General features: G+C 43.9%; 1 non-coding gene across 1 annotated transcript; it reads left to right on the top strand.

Annotated features, from left to right (window-relative positions):
* Positions 1–11715: 11715 nt before the first annotated feature.
* On the top strand, positions 11716–11853 carry LOC114816747. Its single transcript, XR_003764557.1, has one exon. It is a non-coding gene; the product is annotated as a small nucleolar RNA SNORA7 (small nucleolar RNA).
* The last annotated feature ends 1014 nt before the right edge of the window (positions 11854–12867 follow it).

Genomic DNA, 12867 nt, shown 5'->3' on the forward strand with positions numbered 1-12867 from the left:
GGACCTGGTTCTAATTTCTATTCTGCCACTTGTCTGCTGTGTGACCTTATGCAAATCACTTCACTTCTCTGTGGCTCAGTTCCCACATTTGCAAAATGGGGATTCAACACCTGTTCTCCCTGCTTATTATTATTACTCATCTGGGCCTCAGTTTCCTCATTTGAAAATGGGGACAGGGCTCGTGCCCAACCTGATTATTTTATATATGCTCCAACACTTAGTGCAGAGTTTGGTAGACAGTAGGTGCTTCAAAAAACCAACAATTATTATTATTAGAAATGCAATGGAGATGGGAGGGGGAATGCGAATGTGGGAATCTCCAAGTGTTCAGATGATGCAAACTATAATGTCCATTTAGGATGGGGTGGGGGGAGAAGGGGAGATATAGAGTGGGGAGATAGATTAACCAGGAAAGATGTAATTTCAGAGAGAGCTGATTGAGTGCTTTAAAGCCAAAGGTTAGGAGTTTCTCCTTGACGAGCAGAGGAAGGAACACCAGTGGAGACTTGCGAATAGTCGAGAGACGTACTCAGCATGAAATAAGATCTGGTCAGCAGAGTGACGTAGGGACTGATGTTTGCAGAGACCGGAAGAAGAGAGAAAAGCCTGGAGTCACACTGGGATCTAGCAATCCATCAATCGTATTCATTGAGCTCTTACTATGTGCAGAGCACTGTTCTCAGCACTTGGGAGAGAATAATACAACTGAATTAACAGAAATGTTTCCTGCCCACAACGAGCTTACAGTCTAGAGGAGGAGACAGGCATTAACAGGAATAAATAAGTAATGTATAATAAATAATTTAAAGATACATTTATAAGTCCTGTGGGGTTGGGGTCATGGCAAAATCAAATATAACAAATAACTGGAACAGTGTGCTGGTCTTTCAGATGGAGAGGAAGGAATGGATTCTGGAAAAGTTGTGGAGGAAAAGGTGTCAGGGTTTCATTATTCATTCATTCATTCAACCGTATTTATTGAGTGCTTACACTGTGCAGAGCACTGTACTAAATGCTTGGAAAGTACATTATGGAAACAGAGACATCCCTACCCAACAACGGGCTCACAGTCTAGAAAGGTGGGGGTTGAAAGAGAGAGAAGTCAAGATATATAAGCTTGAGAGTCAGGGAGAACTTCTCTATTTTGGGGTTTTTTTATGGAATTTGTTAAGCATTTATTATGTGCCAGGCACTGTACTAAGCCTGGGGTAGGTATAAGCTAATCAGGTTGGAAACGGTCCATGTCCCACATAGGGCTCACAGGATTAATCCCCATTTTACAGATGAGGTAACTGAGATGCAGAAGACTTAAGTGACTTGCCCAAGATCACACAGCAGACAAGTGGCGGATACAGGACTAGAAACCTAGGTCCTTCTGACTCTCAGGCCCATGCTCTATCCGCTAGGCCATGCTGTCTCTCTGATTGTATTGTCAGCTCTGCAGAGAAAGAGAGGTGGAGGAGAGGGTTTGAAGGGGAGGATGAGAAATTCAATGTTAGACATAGTCAACTTAATGTACTGTCCGGTCAGAAATGTAGAGATATCTAGGAGAAAAGGGTAAATCCAAGATTGCAAAGAAAAGAGGTCAGGGCTAGTGACGTAGAAATCTGCAAAGAGGTGGTAGGTGTTCCATGGGCAACTAGAAACATGAAAAATTGACATGGTAGAAGAAAATATGAGGTTTCTAGATCTACAAGTGCTTAGTGTAGTGGTCAGGCTTAGTTAAAGGCTCCTGAACACTGTAAAGTGATCTTCCCAGCTCAGAATGCAACCCCCTCTTCTGTCAAGATGCCAAGTAGAAAAAGGAAAAAATGGCCTGAAGAAGCCAATAAGTATGTGGATTCTGATATGTGAATCTGAACCAAAATTGCTAACAGGCAACTTTTAAATCACCCAAGGCATTTGAATTCAAAAAGCTATTCATTTGTCTTCTCTTGAGGTAAATCACACAGAAGAGGGGAGCCTTTCTCTAGTCTGTAAAATCAAATTACCCACCTTTACGAGATGCCTTGATGTACTTAGGTTCATTCATTCACTCATTCACTCTATTGTATCTATTGTGCACTTACCATGTGAAAACCACTGTACTTAGTGCTTGGGAGAGTATGGTACAACAGACTCTCCTAGGTGCCTAAGGCTAAGCCAGATGACCAGTTTGATTTACCTCTGCGGGTCCATCTTGCATCCATGCCACCTGTCAATGTGGAAGTCATTATCATCATTATCAACCCTCGAACTGCCAACAAGGATACTTAATATGAGCCCTCCGTGAGGAGCAGTGTGGAAGAGGCACAGGCCTGGGAGTCAGATGACCTGGGTTCTAATTCCTGCTCTGCCACTTGCCTGCTGTGTGACCTTGGGTAAGTCACTTCTCTTTGCCTCAGTTCCTCACCTGTAAAACGGGGGATTTGGTACCTGTTCTCCCTCCTACTTAGTCTGTGAGCCTCATGTGGTACAGGGACTGTGTCTGACCTGTTTAGCTTGTTTCTTCCCCAGCGCTTAGAACAGTGCTTGACACAGACTAAGCGCTTAACAAATACTGCAAAAATAGTAATAATAATCACTGCCAATAAATCATCCACAGTAACTGCTGTCATATTACCCATCACCAAGTGTCTTGTAAACAGATCAGACACAGTCCCTGTCCTATGATCTAGCTGAAAGGAGAACAGATATTGAACCCCCATTTTACAGTTGGGGAAACAGAGGCCCAGAGAAATTAGGTGACTGGCCCAAGGTCACACAGCAGGCAGAACCAGGATTAGAACCCAGCTCTCCTGACTCTTAGGCCCGGGTTCTTTTCACTAGACACACTGGCTTTCAGGGGACTGTGCTATGAAACTAGTGCTATACTCGGGGTGCAAACAGCAATGTTTCAAACTGACGATGGGTAGTAGGACTAGTTAAGGTGTGAACTATTGGAAACCATCCTCTGAAACTTAATTGCACCTGTGATAATCAAAGGGTCAGAGTCAGCTGGGAATATTTAACTGCATTTTTCAATAAACTGGGGAGCTTAACTGTGAACATTTATTCTTGGTCAGTGGGAAATGAAAAGAAAAAAAGCAAAAGAAAATGTAATTAAGATAATAAATGAAAGGGCCTTCTTTTCATCATTTCCTCAAGGACCTGAAATATCTGCTGGAAATGATTATATCAGTCCAGGCTGGATTCTGCTTAGATAATGAAGAGTGAAGTTTTCATTATGTTCCATTTTAATCATCACTTCACAACTTTACATTTTAATGTCTGACCTTAGGATATCCTCTTCCCCCATCATGTTAAGAATGTTAAAAGGCAACAGGAAGGTCTGCTAGTGACATGGTTTCCCCCAGAAGAACAGTGACTAACGGCCTAATGCGGTCTGAGTTTTCAGACGAAGACCAGCAGCAGTCCATTGACTGTCTAGATTCATCACATCCTTGCACAATGAAATTCCTTTCCGCTTATTAGCAAAAATACGCCTAAGGTAATGGTTGGTCCCCTCTTTGCGTGATGTTAATAAAGTCAGGATTGGACTGTAGGTTTTGACCCCATTACATATGTAAACTGAGGTGGTAGCCAAAACAAAGCCCATTAAAAAATTCAAAAAAGGGCCAGAAAGCACAATTGCAGCTGGGCTTGACCTCAGGATCCCAGCAATGGCTCAAAACCCCCTATGGAAATTAATTGTCCAAGTCATTAAGCTGACCGTGTTTGGCAACCAGATTCTATAACGTCAGTTATGGGATACGAGGCTGAGCACTAAGGATGAAAGAGGAAGGAAGAAAAAGTGTAGCTCGGTGGTGGTAGTAGTAGAAGTAATAATGATTGGGGTATTCGTTAAGAGCTTACTATGTGTGAGGGACTGTACTAAGCGCTGGGGTGGACACAAGCCAAAGGGGTTGGACACGATCCCTGTCCCACATGTAGTAGTAGAGGTAGGAGAAGTAGTCATACAGGTGGTATGTATAATAAATAATAATATATTATTATAGTAATATAATAAATAGTAATATAATAATAAAGACTACTATTATTGAGAGCCCACTTGGTGCCATACGCTGTATTAGGTGCTTTGGAAATGCAGAATAAAGAAGGGGCACGCTCCCTACCCACAGTGGCTTACGCTGTAATGGGAAAGACAAGCAGAAAGAGAAGTGAAAGAGAGAGAAGAGAGAAAGAACAGAAAGGAAGGAAGGAGGCAGGGAGGAAGGAGAGAGGTAGAGAAAGAGAGAGAGGGAAGTAAAGCATCCTAGTCCAAATACAAAGCTGTAAGAAAGATTTGGGGACCGGGAATAGAAAAGATGGTGACGGTGGTTAAGAATTCAGCAAAATCTCTGCCCAGTGTATAAGGTGAGCAAATGCCAGGCAAGGGAACAGCGGCTTTGGGGAAATTTAGGTTAGAGGGTCTCATATTTTGAGATACAATTCTTTTTCCAAACCTGCACATCAGGAAAGTGATCTGATTTTCTTCTCTTTAAAGATAAAGATTTAGGAAAGCAACCAGAACAAGTCTTGGATAGCTGCAAGTGACGAAAACCACACAGCGAATAAGCCTGGTTTTCATGAATACTTGGAGGCAATGTCTCTATGCTTTGAATTACAGAACAACTTTCTGAGCTTTTCAGCTCTTAGAGAGCACATAATTTTTAATTGACTTTTCTTTGGCAATATCAGTATGTTTGTATTACATACATGGGACTCCCTCTGGTGTATAACTTAACACATGAAAATTCTTGTTTTACTCTTTTTCAAAGGCTTCAGGGGCATGGAGGATAAGGTGTCTAATTATGGTACACTGAAAAAGGCTATGGCTCAAGTCAGAGGATCTTGTCAAAAATGAGGTCATGTTGGTGGTGGGATCTGGCTAGAGGAGGAGCTATTTCTCCAAACCAAATAAATAGTAATTAAATCAGTAATGTAGCTCCTACCTACGATTTTTTTTTACTCACTTGTGCTGGGATAATAATATAGAACGATCTAAATTAGGTTTGTTTATCTTGGCTGAAAGATTTGAAGAACAGTCATTTTTGAACTTGACTACAGTGAAGCATCAAGATATTTTTCCTTTGGGTTTGTCTGTTTTGGGGTGTAATATGTCTTATGGGTTGGAAGTGAAATCTTCCAGGTAATAAGCTAAATGAATGAGTTTTTAAATTCACCATTTGAGTAAGAGAAATACCTTAATGATGATTATTCTCAAATCTACATCTCCAGCCCTGATCTCTCTTCCTCTCCGCAGTCATGCATTTCCTGCTGCCTTCAAGACATCTCTACTTGGGTGTCCCGCCAACACCTCAAATTTAACATGTCCAAAACAGAAGTCCTTATCTTCCCACCCAAACCCTGACCCCTCCATGATTTCCCCATCACTGTAGACAGCACCACCAACCTCCCTGACCCATAGGCCCATAACCTTGGCGTTATCCTTGATTCATCTCTTTCATTCAACCCACAAAATTCAATCTGTCACTAAATCCTGTCAGTTCAACTTTCACAGCATCACTAAAATGGGCAGGGATTGTCTCTATCTGGTGCCAAATTGTACATTCCAAGCGTTTAGTACAGTGCTCTGCACATAGTAAGCGTGCAATAAATGCTATTGAATGAATGGATGAAGTACACCCTTTCTTCTCCATCCAAACTACTACCACATTTTTTAATCTAAGCAATTATCCAATCCCACCTTGATTACTGTATCAACCTCCTTGCTGACCTACCTGCCTCCTGTCTCTCCCCACTCCAGTCCATACTTTACTCTGCTGCCCAGATCATTTTTTCTTCAAAAATGTTCAGTCCATGTTTCCCTGCTTCTCAAGAAACTCCAGTAAATGCCTAACCACCTCTGCATCAAATAAAAACTCCTCACCATTGGCCTTAAAGCACTCAGTCACCTTGCTCACGCCTACCTCACCTCCCTGCTCTCTTACTACAAGCCAGCCTGCGCACTTTGCTCCTCTAATGCCATGGCTCAGTGGAAAGAGCCCCGGCTTGGGAGTCAGAGGTCGTAGGTTCGAATCCCCGTTCTGCCACTTGTCAGCTGTGTGACTGTGGGCAAGTCACTTAACTTTTCTGGGCCTCAGTTACCTCATCTGTAAAATGGGGATTAACTGTGAGCCCCACGGGGGACAACCTGATTATCCTGTATCTACCCCAGCGCTTCCCAGACTGAGCTCCCCTTTTCCCTCTGCTCCCTCTAACCCCCAACCCTTCACCTCTCCACAGCTAAACCCTCTTCTCCCCTCTTTCCCTCTGCTCCTCCCCCTCTCCTTTCCCATCCCCTCAGCACTGTACTTGTCCGCTCAACTGTATATATCTTCATTACCCTATTTATTTTGTTAATGAGATGTACATCACCTTGATTCTATTTATTTGCTATTGTTTTAATGAGATGTTCTTCCCCTTAATTCTATTTATTGCCATTGTTCTAGTCTGTCTGTCTCCCCCGATTAGACTGTAAGACCGTCAAAGGGCAGGGACTGTATCTGTTACCGATTTGTACATTCCAAGCGCTTAGTACAGTGCTCTGCACATAGCACTCAATAAATACTATTGAATGAACCTTCTCACTGTATCTGGATCTCATCTATCTCACCACCAGTCTGTTGCCCTCATCCTGCCTCTGGCCTGGAACACCTCCCTCTTTATATCTCCCCACTTTCAAAGCCTCATTGAAGACACATCTCCTCCAAGAGGCCTTCCTTGGCTAAGCCCTCATTTCCTCTTCTCCCAGTCCCTTCTGTGTCACCAGGATTTGATCCCTTTATTCACCCTCCCCCAGCCCCACAACACTTATGTACATATCTGTCATTTTTTTTATATTAATGTCTGTCTTCCCTTCTAGACTGTAAACTCACTGTTGGCAGGGAACATGACTACCATCTCTGTTATACTGCATTCTCCCAAGTGCTTAGTATAATGCTCTGCACACAGTAAACCTGCAGTAAGCACGTCCTCTATACTGTAAGCTTGTTGTTATTTATCGTTGTATTGTACTCTCCCAAGTGCCTAGTACAGTGCTCTGCACACAGTAAGTGCTCAATAAATACGATTGAATGAATAAATGAATACAACTGATTGATTGAATGATTGATAATGAGGAGGACCATTATTTTTAAAGAGAGCTAGGGTATCTTCAACAGTCACTAATGCTACAGAAGTTGTTACCTTCAGTTTGGAATGCCGCTCAATAAATACAATTGAATGAATGAATGAATGAATGATATTCGGTGGCAAATTGTACCTTCAGATGCATATTTGAGAGTTTCTCAGTTGTGAATTGAATCCATTCTGAGTTCTTATGTGAGTATTCGTGTTTGCTCTGAAGACACCCTTGCTTGATGGGGAGTTATGTAACGTGCCTTAAGTTGCTGGAGGTAGACTGTGTAAAATCCATTCATAATTTAACTTTGATCTGCTTTTTATGAGTTCTGAAGTCATCATTTACTCGTGAAAAGTATATTATTCTGAGGACCATCATATCCTTTTGGTCTTCTTGACATCTCTGAGTCTTGGATTTATTTGCATTAGGACTAAAAGCACCTTTTACATAAAAGTACTGATACAGTCTCAAAAAGATGACATTGTCAAAATTGTGCTGACTATGATATTAAAGTGCTGTTTCCAAGACCCACCAGCAGCTGTTTTGAATAGCCTGACATCTGTGAAATCAAAAGTGTATTCCGAATTCAACTTTCAAACCACAGAATCCAAGTAAGCAAAAATTGACCATGTGTTAAAAACACTTGAAACTCTTCCTCTTGTAACTGTTTATCTACATTTTAAAAACTCTGTTTACATTGTAGTAACAGCTGTGTTTAAAGGGGACATGACAGAGCAGACTAATTTATAATGCAAAACTCGAATCTAAAGAAAAAAGCGAATGTTTGAAAAAACACTTCAAAAGAAGACAAAAATGATTAAAATAGACACAACCATTTGTTTAAACTATGACTTTCTCAAGAAAAAACAGGCTAACGTAAACTAGTCTGTGCATATTCCAAGCAGCTGTCCTATGTAGCTCTTCTACAAAACTTTTGCATTATGGTAGCAGGTCAATATCAGTCATGGAAGAGCTAGTAAAACGTGAAGACTGAGGAAGTGTAAGCCAGTGAGGGCAGGGAGTCTACCAGTTCTGTTGCACTCTTCTCTCCCACGCATTTAGTACAGTGCTCTGCATACAGTAGAGACTCAGTAAATACTACTGATTGATTGAGAGCCAAGCAAAAGAGTGAAGAAGCTTAGATCACTTGAGAGGAGCTCAGCCTAACAATCAATCAATCAAATGTATTTATTAAGAACTTATGGTGTGCAGAGCACTCTACTAAGTGCTAGGGAGAGTACAGTATAACAGGGTTGGTAGTCATGTTCCCTGCCCACAGTGATCTTACAGTCTAGAGGGGGATACAGACATTAATATACATAAATAAATTATGGACATGGATATAATAATAATAATGGTATTTGTTTAGCTCTTACTACGTGCCAAGCACTGTTCTAAGGGCTGGGGTAGATACAAGGTTATCAGGTTGTTCCATGTAGGGCTCACAGTCAATCTCCATTTTACATATGCGGTAGCTGAGTCACAGAGAAGTTAAGCGACTTGCCGAAAGGCACACAGCAGACAAGTGTGGAACCGGGATTAGAACCTACGACCTCTGACTCCCAAGCCCGTGCTCTTTCCACTAAGCCAAGTGTGCTGTGGGGAGGGGTGATTAAAGGGTGCAAATCCGATTGCAAAGGTGACACAGAAGGGAATGAGAGAAGGGAGTGAGATGTTTCAATAAGGCTTTGAAGTGCGGGGAGAGCAATTGTCTGTCAGATACAAGAACAGGGAGGGAGTTCCAGGCCAAAGGCAGGACGTGGGCGAGGGGTCGCCGGTGAGATAGACGATATCGAGGTAAGGCGAGTAGGTTGGCATTAGAGGAGCAAAGTGTGTAGGCTGGGTAGAAGTAGGAAATCAAGGCGGTAAGCTAGGAGGGGTGGCTTCTCCTCTTACCTCTCTGGCCGATCATTCTCGGTCTCCTACGCTGGAGCCTCCTCCCCCTCCCATCCTTTAACTGTTGGAGTTCCTCAAGGGTCAGTTCTTGGCCCTCTTCTGTTCTCCATTTACACTCACTCCCTCGGTGAACTCATCCGCTCTCACGGCTTTGACTACCATCTCTACGCAGATGACACGCAGATCTACATCTCCGCCCCTGTCCTCTCCCCCTCCCTTCAGGCTCGCATCTCCTCCTGCCTCCGGGACGTCTCCACCTGGATGTCGGCCCGCCACCTAAAACTCAACATGAGCAAGACTGAGCTCCTCATCTTCCCTCCCAAGCCCGGTCCGCTCCCAGACTTCTCCATCACCGTGGATGGCACGACCATCCTTCCCGTCCCGCAGGCCCGCAATCTCAGTGTCATCCTTGACTCGTCCCTCTCGTTCACCCCACACATCCTATCCGTTACCGAGACCTGCCGGTTTCACCTCTACAATATCGCCAAGATCCGCCCTTTCCTCTCCACCCAAACGGCTACCTTACTATTACGGGCTCTCGTTATATCCCGGCTAGACTACTGTGTCAGCCTTCTCTCTGACCTCCCTTCCTCCTCTCTCGCCCCGCTCCGGTCTATTCTTCACTCCGCTGCCCGGCTCATCTTCCTGCAGAAACGATCTGGGCATGTCACTCCCCTTCTTAAACAACTCCAGTGGTTGCCTATCGACCTCCGCTCCAAACAAAAACTCCTCACTCTAGGCTTCAAGGCTCTCCATCACCTTGCCCCTTCCTACCTCTCCTCCCTTCTCTCTTTCTACTGCCCACCCCGCACGCTCCGCTCCTCTGCCGCCCACCTCCTCGCCGTCCCTCGGTCTCGCCTATCCCGCCGTCGACCCCCGGGTCACGTCCTCCCGCGGTCCCGGAACGCCCTCCCTCCTCACCTCCGCCAAACTGATTCTCTTTCCCTCTTCAAAACCTTACTTAAAAATCACCTCCTCCAAGAGGCCTTCCCAGACTGAGCTCCTCTTCCCCCTCTACTCCCTCTGCCATCCCCCCTTTACCTCTCCGCAGCTAAAGCCTCATTTTCCCCTTTTCCCTCTGCTCCTCCACCTCTCCCTTCCCATCCCCACAGCACTGTACCCGTCCGCTCAACTGTATATATTTTCATTACCCTATTTATTTTGTTAATGAATTGTACATCGCCTTGATTCTATTTAGTTGCCATTGTTTTTATGAGATGTTCTTCCCCTTGACGCTGTTTAGTGCCATTGTTCTTGTCTGTCCGTCTCCCCCGATTAGACTGTAAGCCCGTCAAACGGCAGGGACTGTCTCTATCTGTTGCCGACTTGTTCATCCCAAGAGCTTAGTACAGTGCTCTGCACATAGTAAGCGCTCAATAAATACTATTGAATGAATGAGTGCTTTATAGCCGGTGGTAAGGTGCAAAGGTGGAGTTGGTAGAGTCTTTCCCTGCTCACAAGGAGCTAACAGTCTTGAGGGAGACAGACATCAACATAAGTAAATTACAAGGATGAACACAAGTGCTTTGGGGCCAGAGGAAAGATGAATAAAGGGTGCAAATCCAAGTGCCAGGGTGACACAGAAGGGTGTGGGAGAAAAAGCAATGAGGTCTTGTTGGGGAAGGCCTCTCGAAGGAGAGGTGCTTTTGATAGCAGCTAGCGCGTGAGACAAGAACCCAGAAATCTGATGAATCCCCATTCCCAGGAAGGCTAGAAGCCTTGGGCTCAGCTCTTCCATGCCTTGGGTAAGTCAAGTCACCTTTTGCAACTGTTTCTCTTCTTCAGTGAACTGAGAGGATCTGAGCAGCCCTTCAAGTATGAGGTGCACGAGGGCTGAGTATATAACACTTTCGGTTCTTCCAAGAAGCAGTGCTACAACAAGGCTGCCAGTCTGGAAACAGGTAGGGGTGGCAACCTAAGAAGCCAAATTGGAATATCTGGATAGATTGAAGCAGCAGAAAAAGAGAAATGAGGACCAGATTCCCTATGATTGCTGCAGTAATTTAGACTTGCAAATACATATATCAGTGACAAGAATGTATTTCCCTCAGAGGGCTGCAGCTAACTGAAGAAGTGAACAAGGTGTTCTCAACTGTTTTCTGGAAGAAATTATTTGTGGGTAAAAAATATTATTATTATTATTCAGGTCAGACACAATTCCTATCAATCAGTGGTATTTATTGAGTACTTAAAATGTGCAGAGCACTGTACTGAGCTTTTGGGAGAATCCAACAGAATTAGCAGACATGTTCCCTGCCCACAATGAGTTTACAATCTGTCCCACATGGGGCTCACGAAGTCAATCCATTATGTTTATTGAGCGTTTACTGTGAACAGAGCCCTGTATTAAGTGCTGGGGAGAGTACAGAACAAAAGAGATGGCAGTTACAATCGCTGTGACAGTAGCCACTGCTGTAACTGTGAGTATGCCTTGCATCACTTAATCAGTGGTGTTTATTGAACAGATACTGTGTGCAGAGCACTGTACAAAGCGCTTGGAAGAGTACAATAAAGCAGAGTTGGTAGACATGTTGCCCGCCTACGACGAGCTTACAGTCTAGAGGTACTAGAACTTGTAGACTACAAGTCTTGGACTTGTAACTTATGTTAATGTCTGTCTCCTCATTAGACTCTAAGCCCTTTCAGGGCAAGGATGTGCCTACTTACTCCACTGTACCCTCTCAAGTGCTTAGGACAGGGCTCTGTATGCAATAAGGGCTCAGTAAATACCACTGCACCTCTCAGGGTTGCACCCGGAGAGCTTCCAGTACTCTACCAGTCTCGACTATGGGAGGGAGGGTCAAGCAGAGGCCTCTCCATTCCATTCCTAGCTTGGACGGTGGCTAGCGAATGGAAGGCAATCTGCTACAAATCAAAAATCACCTGTGCTGGGCAGCAGCGACATGAGAGTCGAGGGTGGAGATTCAGATTAACTGCGCAGAAGGAGGCAATGGTAAATTGCTTCCTTATTTTTACTAAGAAAACTCTATGGATCCACTACCAGACCGATCGCAGATGGAGGCGGGGCGTTCTGGGAGAGATGCGTCTGTGGCATCGCTATGGGGCAGACGCAACTCGACAGCACAAGACAAGAACAACAAATACCACTGAGTGATGAATGGATTGAGCCTGAAATTCGGCTCCTCTAGTCACACTACACTAGTGGTTTTTATTTTTATTTTTTGTATAGGCCCTTGCCTTTTATGTTGTTTTAGTCTTTTATCATTTCGTCACTCCTTATGTGTCTGTCGCCAGTTTGCCATTTTCCTTCAGGTCCTTAGATGGTGAGCCTCTTGAAGAGCAGGGAGCATATGAGTATTCTCAGTACATTGCTTTGCAAAAAGTAAACACTAATAAATACTACTACAATTATTATTACTACTAATGTAAGCTCATTGTGGGCAAGGAATGCATCTGTTTATTGTTATATTGTACTCTCCCAACCACTTAGTAATACTACTACAAGAATACTCCATTTTCCCTGCTTCTGTTGACCTATTTTTTCCTTCCCAGTCCTGTAGTGAGAATTCTGGGCAGGGGAGTGGGGTTTGTCCTCATATCTGAGTTTTCCACTCTCCCCTGAATGAAAACTCTATCAGAGGCAGGCAAACTCTCTGTGGAGAAGCATAACCTAGTGGAAAAAGCATGGGTCTGGGAATCCGTGAACTTGGGTTCAAATTCCAGCTCTTCTACTTCTCTTCTTTGTGACCTTGGGCGAGTCACTGAACATCTCCTGTAGACAGGGAATATGTCTACCAACTTTACTATATTGTACCTTCCCAAGTGCTTCATATGGTGTTCTGCTTGCAATAAAGTTCAATTAATACCACTGATTGTTAGATTTTCCATGTCTCATTTCATCTTTGAAATGGGAATTAAATACCTAT

This window comes from Ornithorhynchus anatinus, chromosome 14 (genome assembly GCF_004115215.2).
Source record: "Ornithorhynchus anatinus isolate Pmale09 chromosome 14, mOrnAna1.pri.v4, whole genome shotgun sequence".
Lineage (NCBI taxonomy): Eukaryota > Metazoa > Chordata > Mammalia > Monotremata > Ornithorhynchidae > Ornithorhynchus > Ornithorhynchus anatinus.